Genomic DNA, 9918 nt, shown 5'->3' on the forward strand with positions numbered 1-9918 from the left:
GAATGCAAAGTCAAGAGGGCCTTAGGAAGCATCACTATGAACAAAGCTAGTAGAGGCAATGGAATACCAGTTTCGCCAAAGTATTGGATTTTCAGTTTCAGCATCAGTCCTTTCATGAGTATTCAGGACTGATTTCTTTTAGATTGGACTGATTGAATCTGCTTGCTTTCCAAGTGACTCTCAAGAGTCTTCCCCAACACCACAGATCAAAAGCATCTATTCTTTGGTGCTCAGCTTTCTTTATAGTCCAACTCTCACATCCATGCATGACTATTGGAAAAGCCATAGCCTTGACTGGACAGACATTTGTTGGCAAAGTAATGTCTCTGCTTTTTAATATGCCATCTAGGTTGGTCATAACTTTTCTTCTAAGGAGCAAGTATCTTTTAATTTCATGGCTGCAGTCACCATCTACAGTGATTTTGGAACCCCAAAAGATAAAGTCTGACACTGTTTCCACTGTTTACCCATCTATTTGCCATGAAGTGATGGGACCAGATGCCATGATCTTCTTTTTCTGAATGTCGAGCTTTAAGCCAACTTTTTCACTCTCCTTTTTCATTTTCTTCAAGAGGCTCTTTAGTTCTTTGCTTTCTGCCATAAGGGTGGTGTCATCTGTATATCTGAGGTTATTGATATTTCTCCCGGCAATCTTGATTCCAGCTTGTGCTTCTTCCAGCCCAGTGTTTCTCATGATGTACTCTGCATAGAAGTTAAATAAGCAGGGTGACAATATACAGCCTTGACGTACTCCTTTTCCTATTTGGAACCAGTCTGTTGTTCCATGTCCAGTTCTCACTGTTGCTTCTTGACCTGCATACAGATTTCTTGGGAGACTGGTTAGATGGTTTGGTATTCCCATATCTTGAAGAATTACCCACAGTTTGCTGTGATCCACACAGTCAATAGCTTTGGCATAGTTAATAAAGCAGAAGTAGATATTTTTCTGGAACTCTGTTGCTTTTTTGATGATCCAATGTATGTTGGCAATTTGACCTCTGGTTCCTCTGCTTTTTCTAAAACCAGCTTGAACATCTGGAAGTTCAAGGTTCATGTACTATTGAAGCCTGGATTGGAGGATTTTGAGCACTACTTTGCTAGCATGTGAAATGAGTGCAATTGTGCAGTAATTTGAGCATTCTTTGGCATTGCCTTTCTTTGGGATTGGAATGAAAATTGACCTTTTCCAGTTTTGTGGCCACTGTTGTTTTCCAAATGTGCTGGCATATTGAGTGCAGCACTTTCAGAACATCATCTTTTAGGACTTGAAATAGTGAAACTGGTGTTCCATTGCCTCTACAAGCTTTGTTCATAGTGATGCTTCCTAAGGCCCTCTTGACTTCGCATTCCAGGATGTCTGGCTCTAGGTGAACGATCACACCATCATGATTAATGGCATTCATTTCAATGTGTGATAAATGTTGATGAGCATCCATGTGGCCATGAGAATGCTGCTTTCCCATTTTAGAGACAGAATTTTTCACTACCAAAGCTTAGTATGGCTTCCAAGGTGGCTCAGTGGGTAAAGAATCCAGTTGTAATGCAGAAGACTCAGACGTGCGTTCAGTCCCTCCGTCGGGAATATCCCCTGGAGGAAGGCATGACAATCTACTCCAGTGTTCTTACCTGGAGAATCCCATGGACAGAGGAACCCAGCAGGCTACAGTCCATAGGGTCACAAAGAGGCAGACATGACTGAAACGACAGCATACATGCATGCAAGGCTTAGTATACATGAAACACAAGACTGGCTTTTTTCTCTCATCTGTCAAAATAACCACATACTGAAAGAGTTGACTTTTGGAAATATTAATCAAAAGTGAATATGCTACTAGATTTATGGAACACTCTGATAATGGTTTAAAATAATTGTCAACTGCAAAATCCTCTGACCTCTATTGTAATGAAGAGGTCTTATAACTGAAGTTTTCTAACTTTTTAAATAAGAATCTTGTGTTATGGTCATGAAATCTCGATTGGATAGTTATCTGATAAGAATACAGATGTAAATGGTTCAATAGAAAAAGGGATCAAGAATCCATATAAAGGAAATTCAGAAAATAATTGAAGATAATTGAAATTTATAAGAGTAATAAAAAAGACTGAGTGCCAAAGAATTGATTCTTTTGAATGTGGTGCTAGAGAAGACTGTTGAGAGTCCCTTGGACAGCAAGGAGATCAAACCAGTTGGTCCTAAAGGAAATCAACCCTGAATATTCATTGGAAGGATTGATGCTGAAGCTGAAGCTCCAATACATTGGTCACCTGATGAGAAGAGCCAACTCACTGGAAAAGGCCCTGATGCTGGGAAAGATTGAAGGCAAAAGGAGAAGAGGGTGGCAGAGGATGAAATGGTTAGATAGCATCACTGACTCAAAGGACTTGAATTTGAACAAACTCCTGGAGATGGTGAAGGGCAAGGAAGCCTGGCATGCTGCAGTCCTTAGGGTTGCAAAGAGTTGGACACAATCTAGCAACTGAATAACAACAGTGAGAGTAATATTGAGTATGGATTAGTTATGTAATACCTTTCATCTTCCTTTTTCATTGTTTTACTGGAACTAGTTAAGTGAGTTAAATTCAGTTTGCCTTCTCTTTGTGTATCTTAGTGGGGAGGAATCTATTTTCCTCTACCCTTTCAGGTTTTTCTGGTTGAAGAATTAAACTGATGTGAGATAGATTATCAGGAGGAAATCAAACAAATTCCAATAACATGTATACATAGGAGAGACCCAGGAAAACTGAGTAACTCATCAAAATGGATCAAATCTTCATCTTTAGTACCATCTTCAGCTGAAGATGATGAGGATGGTGGGGGTAGTGGTTCAGAACTTCACAGGCAATTCACAGGAGAGGAAAAGGCAAATGTTTGGTAAATAAGTATTGGCTGGGGCCCTGCAGAGACAGATTTTAACTGACTTTTCCAGATTCCCCCCTGTCTGCAGACCTAGTTCATACATTAGCTATCTATAGTGATAGCTCCCTTCCTGATACAGGTTTCTGTCTACATTCCTTAGGCAATTCCAGGGGGAAGGTCAAAGTTCCTTCCTGAGTCTTGTAGGCCTTGATTGATTTCAGCTCAAAATAATCCACTAGCCAAAGGGACATTATGGTGTGGAAAGTACTGCTCTCCTAAAATACTATTTCTATAAATTAATATTAAAATGACTTTTCATTTTGTAACAGACTTTATCATTGAGGTGGTGGTAATTTATCTCTTGATTAGCTTAAGCAGTAGATGTGAACTGTCTTGAAGTTCACATGTTGTAATTATCTTTTTATCTTCATCAAGGAGTGCAGCCCTCTTTGGTTGTGTTGGTATTGTTGTTTTTTAGTCATTGAGTCCATGGGACACCATGGACTACGCCTCACTGGGCTCTTTGTCCATGGGATTTCCAAGGCAAGGAAGGGGAGTGGATTGTCATTTCCTTCTTCAGGAGATCTTCCTGATCCAGGGATCAAAAACAGGTCTCCTCATTGCAGACTGATTCTTTACCAATGAGCCACCTTTTGGTTAGCTGCCAAATAAGTTTCTTATACAAAACAGAGGAAAAAAATAATGAAATTAACTTCCATTAATAGTTTCCCATTTTTAGCAAACTGTGTGTATTACAGCATGTTTAGCTATTTTCCACTCTTCAACTGTCTCTATTGCTATAATTTTCCAAGTATTTTGACTTCATAGCCATTTTAGGTTTTCCATAAAAACTTTAAAATCTATCTCTTTTTTCCTAAGTGCTTCATGTTCTCAATATACTTATCTGCTTTAAAAACCTTAACTTAGTTCAGTTCAGTTCAGTTGCTCAGTCATGTCCGACTCTTAGCGACCCCATGAATCACAGAAGCCAGGCCACCTGTCCATCATCAGCTCCTGGAGTTTACTCAAACTCATGTCCATCGAGTCGGTGATGTCATCCAGCCATCTCATCCTCTGTTGTCCCCTTCTCCTCCTACCCCCAATTCCTCCCAACATCAAGGTCTTTTCCAATGAGTCAACTCTTCGCATGAGGTGGCCAAAGTACTGGAGTTTCAGCTTTAGCATCTGTCTTTCCAATGAACACCCAGGACTGATGACCTTCAGAATGGACTAGCTGGATCTCCTTGCAGTCCAAGGGACTCTCAAGAGTCTTCTCCAACACCACAGTTCAAAAGCATCAATTCTTCGGCACTCAGCTTTCTTCACAGTCCAACTCTCACATCCATACATAACCACTGGAAAAACCATAGCCTTGACTAGATGGACCTTTGTTGGCAAAGTAATGTCTCTACTTTTTACTATGCTATCTAAGTTGGTCATAACTTTCCTTCCAAGGAGTAAGTGTCTTTTCATTGCATGGTTGCAATCACCATCTGCAGTGATTTTGGAGCCCTCCAAACAAAGTATGAAACTGTTTCCCCATCTATTTCCCGTGAAGTGATGGGACCATATGCCGTGATCTTAGTTTTCTGAATGTCAAGCTTTAAGCCATCTTTTCCACTCTCCTCTTTCACTTTCATCAAGAGGCTCTTTAGTTCTTCTTTTCTTTCTGCCATAAGGGTTGTGTCATTTGCGTATCTGAGGTTATTGATATTTCTCCTGGCAATCTTGATTCCAGCTTGCGCTTCATCCAGTCCAGTGTTTCTCATGATGTACTCTGCATACAAGTTAAATAAGCAGGGTGACAATATACAGCCTTGACATACTCCTTTTCCTATTTGGAACCAGTCTGTGGTTCCATGTCCAGTTCTAACTGTTGCTTCCTGACCTGCATATAGCTTTCTCAAGGGTCAGGTCAGGTGATCTGGTATTCCCATCTCTTTCAGAATTTCTCACAGTTTATTGTGATCCACACAGTCAAAGGCTTTGGCATAGTCAATAAAGCAGAAATAGATGATTTTCTGGAATTCTCTTGCTTTTTTGATGATCCAGCAGATGTTGGCAATTTGATCTCTGGTTCCTCTGCCTTTTCTAATACCAGCTTGAACATCTGGAAGTTCACTGTTCATGTATTGCTGAAGCCTGGCTTGGAGAATTTTGAGCAGTATTTTACTAGCAATGTGAGATGAGTGCAATTGTGCGGTAGTTTGAGCATTCTTTGGCATTGCCTTTCTTTGGGATTGGAATGAAAACTGATCTTTTCCAGTCTTGTGGCCACTGCTGAGTTTTCCAAATTTGCTGGCATATTGAGTGCAGCACTTTCACAACATCATCCTTCAGGATTTGGAATACCTCAACTGGAATTCCATCAACTCCACTAGCTTTGTTCAGAATGTGGTCCACTGGAGAAAGGAATGGCAAACCACTTTGGCATTCTTCCCTTGATAACCTTGTGAACAGTATGAAAAGGCAAAATGATAGGATACTGAAAGAGGAACTCCCCAGGTCGGTAGGTTCCCAATATGCTACTGGAGATCAGTGGAGAAATAACTCCAGAAAGAATGAACGGATGGAGCCAAAGCAAAAACAATACCCAGCTGTGAATGTGACTGGTGATAGAAGCAAGGTCCGATGCTGTAAAGAGCAATATTGCATAGGAACCTCGAAAGTCAGGTCCATGAATCAAGGCAAATTGGAAGTGGTCAAATAGGAGATGGCAAGAGTGAACATCGACATTCTAGGAATCAGTGAACTAAAATGGACTGGAATGGGTGAATTTAACTCAGATGACCATTATATCTACTACTGCAGGCAGGAATCCCTCAGAAGAAATGGAGTAGCCATCATGGTCAATAAAAGAATCTGAAATGCAGTACTTGGATGCGATCTCAAAAACGACAGAATGATCTCTGTTCATTTCCAAGGCAAACCATTCAATATCACAGTAATCCAAGCCTATGCCCCAACCAGTAATGCTGAAGAAGCTGAAGTTGAATGGTTCTATGAAGTCCTACAAGACCTTTTAGAACTAACACCCAATAAAGATGTTCCTTTCATTATAGGGGACTGGAATGAAAAAGTAGGAAGTTAAGAAACACCTGGAGTAACAGGCAAATTTGGCCTTGGAGTATGGAATGAAGCACGGCAAAGGCTACTAGAGTTTTGCCAAGAGAACTCACTGGTCATAGCAAACACCCTCTTCCAACAACACAAGAGAATAATCTACACATGGACATCACCAGATGGTCAACACCGATATCTGATTATATTCTTTGCAGCCAAAAATGGGGAAGCTCTATACAGTCAGCAAAAACAAGACTGGAAGCTGACTGTGGCTCAGACCATGAACTCCTTATTGCCAAATTTAGACTTAAATTGAAGAAAGTAGGGAAAACCACTAGACTATTCAGGTATGACCTAAATCAAATCCCTTATGATTATACAGTGGAAGTGAGAAATAGATTTAAGGGACTAGATCTGATAGACTGCCTGAAGAACTATGGACAGAGGTTTGTGACATTGTCCAGGAAACAGGGATCAAGACCATCCCCAAGAAGAAGAAATATGAAAAAGCAAAATGGCAGTCTGAGGAGGCTTCACAAATAGCTGTAAAAAGAAGGTAAATGAAAAGCAAAGGAGAAAAGGAAAGATATAAGCATTGAATGCAGAGTTTCAAAGAATAGCAAGGAGAGAAAAGAAAGCCTTCCTCAGTGATCAATGCGAAGAAATAGAGGAAAAGAACAGAATGGGAAAGACTAGAGATCTCTTCAAGAAAATTAGAGACACCAAGGGAACATTTCATGCAAAGATGGGCTCAATAAAGGACAGAAATGATATGGACCTAACAGAAGCAGAAGATATTAAGAAGATGTGGCAAGAATACACATAAGAACTGTACAAAAAAGACCTTCATGACCCAGATAATCATAATGATGTGATTACTCACCTAGAGCCAGACGTCCTGGAATGTGAAGTCAAGTGGTTCTTAGAAAGCATCACTATGAACCAAGCTAGTGGAGGTGATGGAATTCCAGTTGAGCTATTTCAAATCTTGAAGGGTGATGCTGTGAAAACCTTAACTAGTTCAGCTTTTTTAAAAAGACAATCACTTAAAATGTTTCCAAACCTCAGCTCACACTGTAAATTAAGTAAACAATTCTATAATATTTGAGGATAGGTTAATTTCAATTTTTTGATGCCTTTGTCAAAAAGTTTTCAGGGTTATTTTGGAGATTTGCTGACTACTAGTATCCTTTGAAAGGGAATGAAGTCTTTGAAACAGATATAATCCTTAATAGTTTAGCTGGTCAATGTGGCCAAGGAATATATTCTATTTTTCAACAGTCAGTGGGAAAAAAAAAAAAAAAACCAAGACAAGAGGATATCAAAGGTTTCAGGTGTTTAAATGTTGGTGTTTCTGCTTCACTTATTGTGACACATTAGGTTATTAATAGGTAAACTTAGGATAAGAGGAGTTTACAAGAAGGAGTTGGGGGTTGGGGGAGGAAGAAAGAAATAGAAAGCATCTAGGCCCTATACAGCAAAAAGCTTTAAGAGAATTATGGAGGAAACAGTAGAATGATTTGACATCCCCAGTAAAGTGATTACTATAAACTATGGAAAACTAAATATGACTTTAAGATTTTTCATGAAAATGTTGCTATTACAGACAGCATCATATGTTGAATATGATATTGGCTTTGGCTTTTCAAATATTTGTATTTGGAAAAGGAGCAACTTTTCCTCCCATTCTACATCCTATTTGTAAGTATGAGCAACTGATGTAACATTTTCTTGCTTATAGGATTAAGTGTATCTGTGTTATTTGAAGGCAAAGAGTTTGAGAATTACTCAACCATTATCACTGAACACTTCTTCTCAGTGTTTTAAAATGTAAAATGATTTATTTTTCCTTAAATATGCTCCCTTTCTAAAACTTAAAATTCTCCAGCATCAAATAGAACAATCATGAATATTTTTGCCTGATGTCCCACTCCATGTGACATTTTTTTTCCTGCATAAACCTGTATAGGTATAATTTCAAATCATACTTGAGTTTTAAGCAGACCTAGTTCTTCTTTAGAATAAAGTTGTAAAGGAGATTAAATTGCAGCAGGCATGGTGAAACCAGAGTATCAAAAATGTTGAAGGAAGAGAATAAGATTTTGTCATCAGCTACATTTGAAAATCTGAGAATAACCTGAGATATACAGTAGGAATTATTTGAGACTTGAATTGGTCATAAAATTGACCCAGTTTTCTCAGAATCTTTTTTGACACAGGATTCACTAGTTCTTTCAACAAAAATCTATTGAATGAACATTATTGAACAGTTGCTGTAACAGACACTAGAAATAAAATGACCAACTGAAACAGACATGGCTCCCAGTTTCAGGGAATTAACAACCTAGTTGGAGAGAAAGACATCACATTACTACAACTGTGTAATTATATAGTGTGTTCAAAGTAAAGGAATATGATTCCATAAAGCATGTAAGAAAGGATTCTATGTTTTACAGTGTTACCTGAAAACTAGGTTCACCTTTTGGTCTCTTGAGACAAAAGACACAACTCAGCCAAAGAACTAGAGAAGGAAAGATTTATGGCTTGCATCAAGTAAAGAGAACACCAAGAATCTTTCCTGAGTCAATGTCACCCAAAATAGCAAAACTGGGGAGGTTTTAAGCTAAAAGGGCACATATATATAGTAAAGAGGCTTAGGTCATCAACACGTCTTTTCCCAGGGTATCTGCCCAATCTAGCGGTCAAGCCCATGTCTCCTGATTGCCAAGCAGATTCCTTACCACTAAGCCATCTCAATATCCTTTAGGTTCCAGTTGATCTGGTAGTTGAGCCCTTTAGGCTGATCTTTATCATTGAAACAGAACCAGGACTCTTTAAAACTAATATATTGTCTTTACTATTTTTAATTCTTTTGTCTGATAATAGTCCTTTGTTTCTGCATTCTTTTGTCCCTGAAAGATGATTAATTACAGAGCCCTATTCAAGGACAAACATTGTGGCCAGGCTTAGATCTCATAACGGCTTAGGTCCAAAATGGCTTTACTTATGTTAAGAAAGCCGGGCCTGTTTCTCTTACTCTGGGGACCCTCTAACCTTCTTGGTTACAGTAGAAAGGCCTCCTGAGGAAGCAATATTTAAGCCAAATGAAGGAGGCAGAAGTAAATGGTGAATAGATAAAAGAGGGCACAGAACAGATATGTGCAAATGGCTTCTAGTAGGAGAATAAAAGTTGGATGGGTTGGGGAAGTTGCTTTATAAATATATGTGGCACCACAAATCGAATGAGCAAAGAGAGTATTATTTAATTTAGGATCTACATGCAAATTATAGCCCATACTACAAATCTAGCCCTTCTGCCTGATTTTGCACAAAATATTTTTATTGGAACTCAGCTACTCCCTTTTATTTATATATTATTTATGGCTGCTTTGGTGCTACCACATTACAGTTGAGGATCATTTTGTCTCAAAAATCAAGATATTTACTTTCTGGCACTTTGCAAAAAATTGCTGACTCCTGGCTTAATAGACAGTGTTAAAGAAACTAATTTTATACACCTGATGTACAAAGGTGACTTGCAGGTGTCAACGGTACCAGAATAATGTAGTAAACTTTTGTGTCTTAGGCATGAAAAAGATTCCTTAGCAGCCTGATAAATTACAACCAAAAGCAAATTGGATGTTTTTGACTCTCCCCTCCAAAAAGTGCCCAAAGTATTCCTCAGAGAAATTATCAGATGTATGACTCACTGGAAAAGATGCTATAATTTCTACAATCAATAAGAGACTTATGTAGAAATGCACAGGAAACTCTTTCAAGGAAAACACCAATATCTGATACAAAAATGAGCAAAAGATATGAATTAGCAATTAACAAAAAAAAGAAATCTGTATGGGTAAAAAGTCTGTGAAGATATGCTTAAACTCAGTAAAAACAGAAACACCGTGAAAGTAAAAACCCCTATTGTGAACATTAGAAAATAGTAAAATACCAAGTGTTTGCAAGGATCTGGAGAGTCAGGGATGTGTATAGAGTGC

This window comes from Oryx dammah, unplaced genomic scaffold, assembly GCF_014754425.2.
Source record: "Oryx dammah isolate SB20612 unplaced genomic scaffold, SCBI_Odam_1.1 HiC_scaffold_2, whole genome shotgun sequence".
In the NCBI taxonomy this organism is placed as follows: domain Eukaryota; kingdom Metazoa; phylum Chordata; class Mammalia; order Artiodactyla; family Bovidae; genus Oryx; species Oryx dammah.